Here is a 15,101-nt window from a genome sequence, read left to right on the forward strand (position 1 = left end):
CGTTTCCACGCTTTTCCTTGTTTCTTAGAAGTGACTGAATGAAATTGGTCTTTTGGAGTAAGTCCAGAATCGCCTGATATCATTGTCTCTCGAGGAAATTCTTCTGGGGAAAATTGGGACACTTGATTTTGAAGTTATGCGTGTCTTGGAAAGGATATCAGGATTGAAGTTCAGGAAATTTAGATATCTGGGAATTTGAAGATTTGAAAAGTTGAATATTTGAATATTAGAGATTTTGAAATTGAATATTTGAAGTTTAGTCAAAGTGAATATTGGCCAATTCGAAAATTTGATTATTCAAATGTATGGATTTCAAAAATTTGGTGAATATCAAAACATGGGTATTCAAAATTTTGTATTAATTTTTTAAATATGGGTACTTAGAATATTAAAAGGAGTTATCACAAAAGGAACAAGCATCCCCTCGTTCCCAGCTCACACACAGGCACGTATACCCACAGAGAAATAACTTTCGGACAGAGAGGAGTGTTTCGTCGCAAAAGGAAAGACATGTCAAGACGTCTGGTGGACCGTTCATTCGAAATCTCGCGCGAGGTGGATGCACAACAGGCAGTATTGTGCAAGGGATCGCAGATATCAGCGCGTCGCGTCTTATCGTCGGCGACGGACCAGCTCGCAGGCGTCCAGACGCTCGTCTTTCCTCGACTCCCTTTTCCTACCTTTTCTTCCGCCAGCTCTTCCACCCGTTCGCTACGAAGTCTCTTCTTCTTCGTTTCTTCGCCGCGGCAGATAAAGTCAGCGATTAGACGCGACCGCGGCAGAAAAAGTTTTCTAATCGACAGATAAGAATTTCGCGTGACTCGCTCGCTTCTCGTGGATTATTTCAGTCCGGGGCCTCCCTTTTCTCCTTCCTTTTTTTCTTACCCACGAAACGTTGAATTTTTCGATGCTAATACTATTGTACGCGGAAGTTGTACTTGTTCTCCCTTGTTAAAAAGTATTATCGTCTTTTTCTTGCACCCTTCTTCGCCTTAGCGAAAAGAAAAGTACATATGTTACGTTCACACCATGGGAGTGGAAAAGGAAAGGGTAGCCTTTGAAGAAATATAGAGCTGTAATTAAAGGGAAATAAAAGATAAGAAGTTTAGGGGATTTGTGAAGTGTGTAATATGACAGTGGAATAATAAGACATATTCTTCTATCATAGTTTAATTTGAGATGAAGATTACTAGGAACTTAGAACTACTTTTTCACACACTAACGATAAGTTGTCCCACATCTGCTACTTCTTTTGAAAGATCAGAATATTACTCAGAAAATACATTTCGATTATTTCCACCTACAATCCACCTTCATCCTCCTCATCAAATGCATTGCTCCGAAATTCTACGTCAGACTTTTTTCGCCCACCCACTCGAATCACCGATAGTCAGCTTCTTAAGCTCTCTTCGACCCATTACGCCTGAAATTGCAACAGATCGCAATACGGAACCCACCGATGATCGAAGGTCGCCAGCGCAAAAATAGAGCGATAAATCGCGCGATATCTCTCACGTCCGTAGCCAGGGAATCCAAGAGAAGGGGATTCTAATCGTTCCGCGTCAAGATCTAAAATATATGTTATATCGCGAGCTTGCAAGCGCGCGCGCACGCTCAGTCACTCGCTCGCGCGCAGACCGAGGAATAGTCGGTCGATGAATCATCGAAGAGAGAGAGAGAGAGAGAAAGAAAGAGTGAGTGAGTTCTTCCATCAGTTCCCTTACGATAATGCATCCCGTCGGGGGGGAATGAAATTTTATTTCCCTTGCGGAGATACTGTAATCGTCGGCAATTGCTACCTCCATCGCGGATATTTCATGGCGTCCCGTAGAATTCCACGAAACCCGAACGATTTTCTTTGTTGGACGCGCCACCGGTCGCGACCGCGTCTCCTCGTTTTCCATCAGATTGATAAACTTTATCGGCGAGCCTCGTGAATCGCGAGCGGATCCCTGATCTTGTTTGCGCCGCTTCTTCGCTGCCACTCGGATGAGGCTAGGGATCGTCGCGATTCGTTAAATAGGATTCTTCTTCGCGTTCGTGGAAGAGTACTTAACTCTTTTTATGGGTGCTAGGGGCATGTATTTGTGGTACTGGAGTTTGAAGATTGATCGACGAAGTTTGAGAGTGGTTGGAACAGAAATCAGTAGATACAAGTAGTACTGTGCTGGTAAAGATTTCCCTGGTCAGATGGCCAATACTGTTCAACTATGGAGAAATGTAGCAACTACAGAAAAATGTTGAACTGAGTACAGTTTTGCATCTTTGGATAATTTTGAAGATTTTATGTCTCGTTTTAGTGCAATGTAGCAGTCAAATATTTTCAGTAGCTACTGCTTTTCTCCATAGTTGGATACAATAGATCTGCATTGCTAGGAGTCTTTTCGCCAGTGAAACACTAAACGATACAGTACTTATTCGATGTGAACTCGACAACATTAAGTGGTTGGATACAATCAAAGCAGACCACGATACGCGTACCTTAACTTCAAAAGACGTATCCCATGCTATAAAATAATCCCTAGATCGATGTACTTAGATCGAGAACCTGCAAACATTCCTACTATCAGTACAATACACAAAGAGTTCTACGAATTCATGCAAAATCTCATCTCCTATCTCATCTCACGAGCCTGCCTCTATAGACTCATCGACCAAGCCTGAGACTATAACGAGTGACGATGACGAGAATCCCAGGCGAGGATAGTGGAGGGGCATAACTCCCTTCAGTCTCGAAGCCTTTTAGACGGTTTACAAGCTCGCGGACGAGGTGTATCTCGAAGGCTGCCGAAGAGAAAGGACAGCGCGCTGCGGAGGTGAGGACAGAGGGGAGGGAGCGAGGTCGGTCGGCAGATACGAAACCGTCATCATATTGAAAACCATAATTCGTGGGACTGGAGGGCCCCAGGTACGTGGCCAGGGGCGTACCGTGACCGCTATCTGAATCGCGTCACAATAAATACTAATTCCTGGAAGGTGGCCCTTGGCATTATCTGAGGACCGTGTGGCAAAGTCACTTATACTTACTTATACTCCCCTCCCTCTGCTCCCTTTCGCGATCCCCCCCCACCGCTCGAGGTGGCTCTCGATAGAACGAAAATAATTATTTCCGATAGGTCCGCGATAGCAGGGGCCTCGTTATTGCTTATGCTTTATGCCTCTCTCTCCCTGTCCCTATAGGGTAATCTACCTCGAGTCTCTCCCCCCCACTTCTCTCTCTGTCACCCTCGTCTCTCTTCGAGCTCGTTGTTTTTCGCTGTCCCCGTTGTTGTCTCGTTTTCGCCGAGCTTCCTTGCTTTTCCTTTTTGCGCGCTGACCCTTTTTCTTCGCCTTCCTCGATGCCTCGTTCGTTATCCGGGGAAGCCTAATCGGGGACCATCCGTCAGTCTAATGGAGAACCGAACGGGGTTGACTTCGCTCCTTCGACGTCGTTAATTCGTGCCTCCTGGTTCCTGGTTTATTTTCGAGTCATGCCTTCGCTGGATCGCTGGCCACGGTTTCGAGGATATGGACTGACAGCGATAGTGGTGTGGGTGTATACGATGGGGCATGAGGCTAACATTAAGTGCGAGTTTTCGTGATTTAAACGTGGTCCAGGGGGTCCACAAGCCAGTCCAAGAATAATTTACGGGACTAAAGGTAAAAAATTTCATAAAAATTCACACCAATTTAATCACACTTTATTAGAACACAAGACACTATATCTCTAAACTCACCCCCTCGATTTCATCTACAGCGACTGCTCTCTCGATTGGTATATAACACGCTGTAATAATTCAATCCAAGCAAAAGGGGTGTCTATTTCGAGAATGGTAAGATGAGGGAGGATGGGGTTGCTATCAACGGGTACGTAAGCACGAAATATCGCGACATCGTGGCGGTTGTACGTTGTAAAAATATTTTAAGCGGCTCTCGAAGGCGCGGGGGTGGGCACAGGTAAGGGGTGGTTTAGTGGCGGCGCCTGAAAAAGCACGATTACGTTTACAACTTCCCTCTCCATCTGTCGATCCCGACCGCGTTTTCCCGCATGGAAGGGGATTTCCCCTGTCGCGTGCTCGACAAATTTTCAATCGGATTTCGGTCGTTTCGTTCCCTGTTCCGGGGCCATTTCAATCACGTCTCAATCACTAGTCAGTGGTAATTGGGAAGCAGAGGAATTTTCGAGGTGACATAAGGAAATTATAATTTTTTAATACCATCCATTTTTAAATATTTTTATCCGTGGTTAAAATAATTTTAATTAAAATAAGAGAAATTATTTACAGCTTTTTCGGTGTTCTCATTTATCAGCATAATAAATTAAGGACTTTATAATTACTGAATCTGCATAGATACACTGTCAGATTAAAGAATGATTGTCTATTAATTCCAAAATTAAATATTCAAATTTCCCAGTGATCCTAAATTCCATTAATAGATATTACACAGGGAACTAGGCATCACCCTACCCTTTTTCCATCGATAACTAGTGACCCGATTGCCAACACATCCCGCAGATATCCTCTGAAAAACAGGCCACGCATAGCAGTTGCAGCGAGCGCCTTATCGCCTCGAATTAAATATTGCAAGCGTAATTCGATAAATCACCATATCCACATTAACTTATTACACGTTATTTTTCCTCCAACCGCTGGGCGATTACCGACCACATCCTCCCAGAAACATTTCCCAGCGAAAGATAACGCCTCGCTCTCCAGTTTTCGGTCCACCTTTCGCGTCGGCCACCCCCCGCGCACAATAAAACTCACCCTGCCCCCTCGGCTCCCCCCCTGGTCGCAGCTCCTTTCTTTCTCGCGATCGCCGTCTATCCGGGTCGGTTCAGAGTTTCGCGATAAAATCCGCGATAGCACGTCAGGGGGCGATAGATGAGCAAAAGGGGAGATAGCCTTTGGTGCACCGACGAGGCGGTCGAGAGGGAGACAGAGAGAGTCGAAGAGAGAAAGAGGGCTGTAGGGAGGGGAAGGGACGAGGGAGGAGGAGACAGAGGGAGAGATAAGCACGATTATGATCCCCGGTGGTTAAAGTCGAAGTTTTTACGGTAGATAAGGTCGCACGAATGGGTTGCACGAAGATAACGCTGCCATCCTCCCTCGCGCTGCACCCCTAGCCACTGTTCTACCGGCAACCTCGTGGCGCTTTTTCTCGATGCCAACGCCATTTTTCTTAATAAGGCCCCGTGCCCTTTTACGCCGCGCCGGACGTGACACGCTTAACCCCGTTTCGCGCGCAAGGGGTTGCGCCAGGGAGTGGTTGCTGCGGTGGGCGCTGTTAAGGGACGTTTAGCTTCTGATGAAATTTTGTCAACATTCTTTGAAGAGAGAAGATCCATTGATTTTATAATTAGGGGTGGACTTTCGGAAGGTGTCGTATTGTTTAAAGGATTGTGTAAAGGTGTAAGTAGAACAAGAATTGTTTATCATTCTTACGAGCTATCGTGTGGATCTCAGTTATTACTGAAAGTACTTCCAAAGGCGAATTTAGAGTTTTCATTTTGGGTGATCAATAAAAGTGTAAAACAGAAATTCTACAAAACATGCTTGGGGGATAAAAACAATTTTTTGGAATCCATAAAAATTCTCTCTTCGCTTAAGAGGTTAAGAGTCTCGATAAGGGTAGGAAAGGCTTGTTTCAACATTCTGCAATGTGAAGAATAAAACGAAACGCCCAGAAGAATCGGCTGTCAATTGCGAGCGGCAATGAAACATCGAAAGGGGAATAAAATAAGTGTAGACGGCGACTCGCGCGAAAACGCCGATAAGCGGCGCGGAATTAACTTCCACTCGCGGCACTCCCCCGCCTCGACTTCCTCAGACGCTCGATAAAAATCCATTCACACGTATCTACCCTCTGCGGGCCGATTTACGGCTCCTTCGAGCCCCTTACAGCGCAAGGAACACCAGCGTGCCCCAATATCATCAGAATTGAGCGATTCCACCCCCCGCTGTGATCGCTAAAAGAACCAAGTAGCAACTTCCACCCCCGTGTTCGTCTTCGCTACTTTACACCCCCGAGCGCAAACGAACGTACGTGCCTGGCTCGGAGTCGGTGCATCTGCATGCATAATGCAATCTGCAACGCGAATATAATTTTAACGAGCCCATACACCCTGAAATCACCCCTCGTAAATACTGGTTAACCGATGCTTCATTTGGAGATTTATGCGATCCTACTTTGGGGGGTGGGGAGATTGTTTTCTGGGTGTCTGAGGGGGAAGGTTAGTGGAGATTATTTAAGTCATTTTATGGGAGATAGAAATTTGAAAATGTGAACTTTTAGCGTGGACAAATTTTTGAATAAAATAATTCTATTATTTTAATAGTATTCAGAATCGCCTGTCTTACTATCGAAATAGTAAATTTAAGTTTAATTCAAAATAAAAATGTAAATTAGATTTAATTTAGAATACTCTTTACTAGCAGTCAATTATTTTAAAGTAGTAGAATTATTCTAAATCATTTTGGCGATTCTGATCGTCTTCCTTAGTAACATTTCTAAAACCACCCCCTCACAGTTGATATTTTTTCTTTACCAGGATTTATGACTACCCACGTCCCTCTCGTTTCCCTTTCATGGTCTTTAACTGTTTATGGTCTGTGTACAAGGTTCTTAGAACGTTTCATCGGGTTCTGGATGTGCAACCTGGTTATAGCGAGATATAACGGGGCGTACAACGCCAAGCACGTATGGGTACGTGAGAGTTGGCCACACCGGGGATTGTTGTTGAACAGGACCATAAATAATGCCCTGGAAGCTGTCGATGTCCGGATATTTTACGACATCCAGTCGGTGCAAATTTTTAATCGATTTAACTTTCGAACAGCTAGTGATCCTAGACTATCAAGACTTATGACACTCTGAAAACTCAGAAAATTCAGTAAAAAATCGACTGAGAATCATCGATAGATCTCCCAATAATTACTAATCTTCTGCAACCAGATTCTTTTTCTATTTTACTACAAAAAAAAGAGCAAAGAAAATTCTGTAGCCAATTTAAAGAAAAGGGGCGAATATTAGTATCTGCATAATTTCCAAATTCCAGGCCTCAGATAGCCTTAGCAAAGCTAAGTCTCACCAATCCTGAAGTCTCAATTTCCATTTACCCAGAACGAAGAGCGTCGAGGTCCTCATCGAAAATGGAAAATCGAAAAAAAAGAAGGACCTCGTATGGGGCTAAGGGGGGCAAGGTGGCGAGATATACTGGGTCCTCCCATTGATAATTATTCATTCGGTCGACTTCCAGAGCGGTTCGATATCGATCTTAAAACGTCGTCCAGAAGGTAGGCGAGAAGTGTCCTGGTCAGATACGAAATCTCGGTGTGTCGGTTCACAGTCGTCGTCGGCAGGCGATCCTGCAGCGCGCGAAAGATAGAACAGAGGGGGCGGGACAGAGAGGAACCAAGTCGGCCTTAATGTATGCACGTCGAGGTCCTGCCGAGCGATAATTGCCCGATGTGGCATTGCCTTCGTGGCAGCGAGCATTGGTCACGTCTCAATGTTTAAGCCCCGTTCACAGTGTCCCCGATTGATTCGCCGCGCCGCGATTGGCCGATCTTCGTCGGGGTCTCGGACTACTTAACGCCTCGACTCTTATCGAGGTATCGTTTGGAACGTGTTTTGACTAAGGTGTCGTTGTTCGAACAGTGGAGAGGTAAAATATGACTCAATTGGTGAAAGTTAATTCAGAGCTGGTTCTCAGACTTTTCTTCTCGGGGCTTTCTTCCTCTGGTATTTTATGAAAGTCACTGTCCCATGTCCATGACCTAAGAGGCGAGTATCTTGGAGTAATCCAAGCATGGGCATTCTAAGTGGCGTAATCGAGGATTGGGTGTATCCGTATCTTCCAAATTTGTAGCTGGTTTAACTGATACAATACAGGGTGTTCCAGATCGAAACCGAAAAATGTATGGTTAACAAAAGGTTGATCATCCAAGAGCAGTCCAATCCAAAAACGAAGAATTCCTCTTCCAGTTCTTTTCCTTTTTTTATCCTCCTCTCACGTTTTGACAGTCACCTGACCCTATTGATCACGAAGAGCTTCCTTCATATCGCTGTTCTCCATTTCTCAGCTGTTTCTCGCGGCCAGCGCACAGGTCCCCGAGGAAATTTGTAAAGAGTCGAATCGTCTGGATCCTAGGCCGAGGAGAGGGCCGAAAGGTAACGAGACTATAGATTGACCGGATCAGATAGGACTGGGTAGGACCTGGCCAGTCCAGATCCTCGCGATAGGGGAATTTAATAACCTGCTACGCGGCGGAGGGGGAGGCTGGGGGGCGACAGGGAGGTTGGAAGGTGGCAGAGGGAGGGGGTGCAATAATATCGAGAGATATCGATCTTTAATTAGGCACGCAGCGCGGGAACGAGAGATTAGATCTCAGCTAGACGAGAAGCGAGTTCTGGCCATCTTCTCTCCCCCTTGTTTCCCTCCTTTTTTTTTTAGCGCTCCTCCTTCCTTTTTCTCTGTTTCCTCAGCGTTCCCCTCTACGGGCCCTCGCAGAGATCTTTCGGGCCACGCCGTAGTATCCTCTCCTGCCACAATGAGACTCGATCCAGATCCATTTTCGTTGATTGTATCGAAAGAATGAAGAAAGAGGGCTCGATGCTATCGCCGCCGTCTCGTCGGAATATTTTGTGAATATAATTGCCTGGATTTGTTTTATTTGCTCGCCGTGAGATCCTCGGGGGAGCCTTGGCCCTTTGTTGGACTGGCTGGAGAGGGTTTATCTTCTGCCTCGGTGGCTGACGAAAGCGGATGCGAGCCAGTTGTTTGCCCAACCGAAGCGTCGAACCGTGTCGCGACAGTTTGACAGCGTTCAGCCAATTATTTTCATTAATCATCAAATCGCATGCAACAGCGATGCTATATTCAACAAACCTAAAAATTCTATCTAAGTTGATCTGAAAAATGTGTCAGTATTACCGAGTATCTCTTTATACTCTCTAAAGAAGCTACAAAGTAAACAGAACTATTTAGCTAATTGAATTATCGAGAATTCAATCTAAGTGCTCAAGAAAACCCCACGTCTCGATTCCGTAAAAAGAGTGTGGGCCCAGAACGATCGAATCGAGTCAAGTTAATTTCAATTAGTAAGCAGGAGCAGAACGAGGCTCCCCAGTGCTCAAAAGCGCCAACTGTCACTCGCTAAAAGGTGCAACGAAAGGAGAAACAGCGGAGATAAGACGTCCACGCGTGTGCACGTCGAGGATCGAGAAGGAGGACGTTTTGTTCCTTCCAGAAAACGGGAATTGGGAATTTTAATCGGAAGGTGCCGGCAGATAATTTCGAACGCGTGTACGCAGCACGAGCCCGTGTACATCGCGCGCATTGAATATGCAAAGGGCTGGTATATGCTTTATACGTGTCGACGATTAAGCCTTAAAAGATGGGGCAGTCATTAAGAGATAGCAGCCGCTGACACCGCGGAGACACTCGCGCCGATAAACCTCCTTTTTCCATGCTACTCACGCCTTTTGGTTGCAACCCTCCGCGGTCCAGACGCTTTTTTCTTCTACTTTGCATCGGGTAATTTAAATCGAGGCGCGAGGAGCCTACCACGACTGTTGTACTGGCAATTATGGGGAATCGTGAAGAGGATGATCTGGGTGTGAAAAGGGTACAAAGGGGTTTGGTAGGTCTGCTGTCCTTGTCTGAGTTATAAGGGGTAGTTTCGGTTGAGTAACTTTTTAATTTAAATTTATGGTGCATGGAATTTTGAAAACTTTGCGGAGCAAGTCTTCTTTGTGTTTCAAGAAAATATTGTTAATTATCTGAGCATTTGAGTGCTTGAAAATTTAGGAATTCAAAAGCTTCAACAGTGGAAAATTTGAATATTTGAATATTTGAATGTTTGAATATTTGAATATTTGAATATTTGAATATTTGAATATTTGAATATTTGAATGTTTGAATATTTGAATATTTGAATATTTGAAAATTCAAATATTTGAAAATTCAAATATTTGAAAATTCAAATATTTGAAAATATGAATACCTATAAATTGAAATATTTGAAAATTCGAACAATCAAAAGCCTCCAATCCATTATCAAATAAAGATTCACCCCAAGAAAGAAATTCTGGACCCTCTAGCCCAGTATCCACCGATAGTTGAACTTTCTCCTCGAATTTGCATATCCTGAGAGGCATAGAGCGTCAGAAACGTCCAATGGTTCTCCCCATTGGACGAATCAAGGTGGAATCCAAGTCCCACAGCGTTTCCCTTGTTAAAAGGCGCGCATAGTGCGGTCGGGCGCTCGGTTTCTGGTTTTCGCCGGTGAACAGAAAAAAGATCGCCAGCAAAAGCAGTGAAAACCAAGTCGGTGACAGATGGCGAGTACTGATAACGTCTCTCGAAGGTCCTGCTAGCGAGCGAAACGACCTGCACGGATCCTGTTCCTGTCGCGAGATAAAAGAAGAAACAGCTGCGTCCCGGCGCTGCTGATCGGAGATCGGTTCCTTCCCCGTACCAGAATGCTTTCGACGTTGGACAATCGTATGGAAATTTATGGGGATCATTTGTTTATCTATTTATTCGCGGGGCACCGCCACCGAGGACTGCGGTTAAACGCGTGGGAGACAGCTTTCATAACGAGATCGCGATTTGGGGGAAATCTGAAGAAAATGATTGAAGAATTCAATGAAATATCGAGGGAGAATTACTCTTTGAGCCACAAAAGACTATTCCTTTCAAAGTTGGACCACGCTGCATGATGATAAAAATTGGAAGTGATTCTCTGAAATAAATATTAGTTACTAAAGGGCTTCCATACAACTTTGCACCAAAATCAACGTTTCTCCAAGTCCTCAAAAGAATCTAGATTCTACCCTAAAGTTAGCAATTTAAAAAAAACAGCACCCTCGTTACCAAATTACTCAAAACCCGTGTTACACTTCTCTTCAACCCCTTTCGGCATTAGGAGAAACTTGTCTAACGAAAGAAATCCCACAGCAATGCTATATCATCGTACGAGCTCCTCCTACTGGAACGTAATAACCTGTAATACCAATAACAGCGTGATCGCCTATTATCTTTATTCACTCTGCCCAATAAACTAATAATATTCCCAGCTAGTAATTGGCAAGTATTCGGTCTGCGGGCAGAGGAGTCGGTGGCGGCCGATCGAGTAATTAAGTGGTAATGGCTGAAAGTCGAAATGTAGCGGTATCTCGTCACGATATCGGCCACTAGGATTTATCGTTGCCCTTTAGCATAATTACTATCATTATTGTCCTACGTGCGCGCACGCGGCAGCACGGCGTAAATGGAGGTGCACGAGGCGAACATGGACACCCCAACACGCGACACGTGATGGTTGACCGACTCCTCTTGCTCGTGTTGCATTCGGCGAAAAACGACGATCCGATCGCTGCCTGATCTGCGATCGAATCGGTATAATTAAATCTTGGGGCTGAACCGCGATACACGGCGCAATATCCCTACCGTCGTGTTCTTCGTTGCTCACGAAATTTATGGAAGGAGGACTCTTAACGCGTTGCTAACTGCTGGGATAGATGTCGAATTTTTTTATGACAAGCTTATGGTGCCTCGAGATATGTACTCGGATTTTATGTAGTGTTATCTATTATAACATTTATCTTGTGCCGTGGTATAATAAATGGTTCGGATTTAAATTTCGCGAGAAATCGCAGGGCCATGGAAAATCCACTAATCACGCTGCTGTGTGAAATTATTTAAATTTTAATTACATTTTTCACGAATTTACAGTTTAAAAATAATCAAGAAATTTTAAAGAAATCAATAATCATAATTATTAGTGTATATTGACTGCAAATAAGAAACTAGTGTAATTGGGGGCATAAGGAGCTTAGACTTCTCCTTCTTATCCCAATAAAAATCGTGCAGACCCAGGAAGTCCAACGTAAGCCACAGCTTAGCAAAGACGCTTTAATTTCGTGGAAGATATTCCCGCGATAGCTACTTGCGATTCGCTTGGAATGGTTATCTCTCGGCTTACTCGATAAATCGATTTAGTGGATAAGCTGATCGAGCTTGCCTGATGATGTAACCAGCGTGATACGCGCAATTCAGCTTGGATCAGCGTGAGTCACTGTGCTATTTATATTTTGTGGCATAGGAAATATGATTAAATTCAATTAATCGCGCAGAAGTTAAGAAAACTTCGAAGTCTCTAAAGGATCCTTTACCATAAAAACCAATTCTGTGACAGAATTCTCCACTTTGGAGCATGTTCCTCATCTTCACTTCTCGAAGCCCAGACTCAAGCGAAGGACCCATCAACCACAGTTATCCAGAATCAAAGAGGATTCTAGTCTCGAGTCAAAACCCATTAGAATCGCTTTTCCATCTCTTCAGAAGATCTCCGAACCATCGTCAACCGTGACACCATGGACCATGGGACACCACAGGGCTAAAGACCATCAAGCTTCCAAAGACATCGAGACGGTCCAACCAAAGACAACTTCGACGTGCTCGATCCAACAAAATTCAGCTCCATAGATTCAATTCGAATCGCCTGGACGTCGTCACACCACACACGTATGACTGCCACGTATATCCCGTGCGTGTTGATACGCAGATAGAGACGAGGTGGACGTAGCAAGAGCTTTGCATGAATAATGTGCCCCGCGACGTGATCTGAACTTCTTGGAAGGGATGGACGAACGTGGACGGTCTGTACAAGATACTCTGCCCCCTTCGCCCCCGCCCCCCCTCTTGGCGGAGGAAGAAAACGACGCGGACGTAGCAGGCCCACGGAATAAAGGTAGATCGGAGATAGCGGATCGATCGGGGTAGATTTGCGTTTTAATGAGGTGTGCTTGCGCCGATGCCCGCTGAATCTTGAGGAGTTAAGTGTAACGGGACGAATTGAATTGATCGATTGCGCCGATCGTCTAATTGAATCGGGACACGGACAACCGCGGTCGCTCGGGTAAATTGTGAATAATGTCCACTGCGTCGCGTGCGATCCTCCTGGGACGTGGGACGAAGGCTTTCACTCGGTACACTCTCTCGAGCACTTCGCGATATAAGGATCTGTTTAGTTTGAGATACATGTCCCTGGGATCAGTTAACGTGTCGGGGAGTTATGTATTGGGTTGAGGCGAAAGCTCGTACCGTGACGAGACTTGCCTCAAGACACGAGGACAAGTGATGAGACCACTTCGAATCATTTTGTCTCGTTGAATCTTCGAAGGCGTAAAGGAATTTGAAATAATTCCAAGTGATCTCGAACCCATCGCTCGAGGCAAGTCTCATCGTGTAGAGCCTGTTTAAAGGCGATGGATTCCTCCAGTTCTCCCTCGCTTCACCTGCACCCATCAGGTGCCACCAACGTCACCCCAACCCAGGAACCCCTTGGGTCAGCGGCATGAACCCAAAAGCAGGGTCGATCGTCAACCGTGGAACGGGACGGGGTCGAGTAGGAACCACCAGCTGCGAGCGAGATCGACGAGAGCACGAGGAAGAGCCCGCAGCGGTCTCGCGGCGTAGGAGCCGATGAGAAGGTTGCGACTTGAGCTCTCACTTAGCGGGCGCAGTGTCACGATCGGGACGGGTGCATTAGCATATCTCCACGATGCAGCGTGTAGAGCAGAGGGAAAAAGACGCTGGCTGCCGGGGCGAGAGAGAGGCCGAGCGAGAGGGACGAGGAGGGCCAAGACGGGAGGGCAGAAAGAGAAAAGCAAAGTGTGTTCGTGGATGCATCGGGGTACGACTGGCATGCATCTCTGGCATGGGTCGTGGCCCCGTGAAAAGAGGGCGCACACTACCATAATACGGCTGGAAAGAAGAACAAGAAGAAGAAGAAGAGGAGAGGACTCACTCAGGGCTCACCAGCCCTGCCTGTTACCTGTACGTCGCGTGTTTGCCTACCCGCGTCACGATCAGGATCCTATTTGCATAGCGCCGATGAAGCTGCTACCGTTGCGCTCGTTTTCCTGCCACCGATGTGTGTGCCCTTCGCCTTATGCCTGATACGCGTCCACCTTCCAAGGGTACAGGACCTGGGGGGAGGTGGGAGGGTATCGGATGCAGGATGACCTGAGGAAAATGGGATGAATCTTAAAAATTGAGATCTATGAGGAGTGAGTAGGCTCGTAGACGACTGAAGCGATAGGAAGGAGTTAAGGGACCTTCGGGACCTATACTAGGGATCGTGAACTGAGTTGTGCAATTTTTGAGCTGGGTTTGGAAGAAATAGAATAGGTTACTTGTTAGTACCTAGGACTTTGAGGCTTTAAAGTTTTATGAAAATATTGATAGTGTGGAGGAAACAGATTGGGGGTTGGGACTTGGAGGAATTGGAGAATATAACTCAGGTTTCAAGTTGAGAAAGTATTAAAGTGGGAAGGATGGTTTGATTGATTGAAATTGGGACGTAGGAACTTAGGACTTAGATAAGAAGAAGATTATGTAAAAACTTCATTAATTATTAAAGCTCGTGTGACTTCGGTACCATGACCCATGTCTCAACTTAGGTCCTAACTCTCAGTACAGTATAAAAGAATTAAGAATCCATCAAACCCTTTGAATCATGACTCAATCTCAAAAATTGAATTACCAGTTGGGTTCAGCAGAGGTTAAAACGATTATCTACGGGATTAAAAAAGAAATTCATGTGTTAATAGCACACTATTTTAACGAATCGATAATTCACAAAGGGTTACGTGAGTCACGTGTCGTGTGGTATAAAATGTTACCCTCTAAATATAATGATCACTTGTGTAATATATTTATTCTCCCATAATCATTTTCTCACGGAACCCAGAGGTCTTTTTAAAAAACACACTGAAAATCTCGTAAAAATTACTCGGTGAATTATAATATCAATAACTAAAAGCACTCCCCTAAGAAAAGCCACTTTCTCGACAGCTTTAACAAAGAAAGTAATCATCGAGTGGAAGTGCTAACTACCACCTGCAGGGTATCTCATTTCCACGTCATAATTAACGCTTTAAGCGCGAACGGTGTACATGTGCGGCCTATCAGAGTCATCACGCTACAATGTTTGAAAACTGGGCGAAAAACGTTCTATCGAACGCCTTTCCACTTTAACGCTCGTTGCGTTAAATTAATCTCCTCGTTTTCTATTACTCCTCAATTTTCGTTAACTGCTCCTACATCA

The sequence above is a fragment of the Calliopsis andreniformis genome, chromosome 10 (assembly GCF_051401765.1).
Source record: "Calliopsis andreniformis isolate RMS-2024a chromosome 10, iyCalAndr_principal, whole genome shotgun sequence".
NCBI classification, from domain to species: Eukaryota; Metazoa; Arthropoda; class Insecta; order Hymenoptera; family Andrenidae; genus Calliopsis; species Calliopsis andreniformis.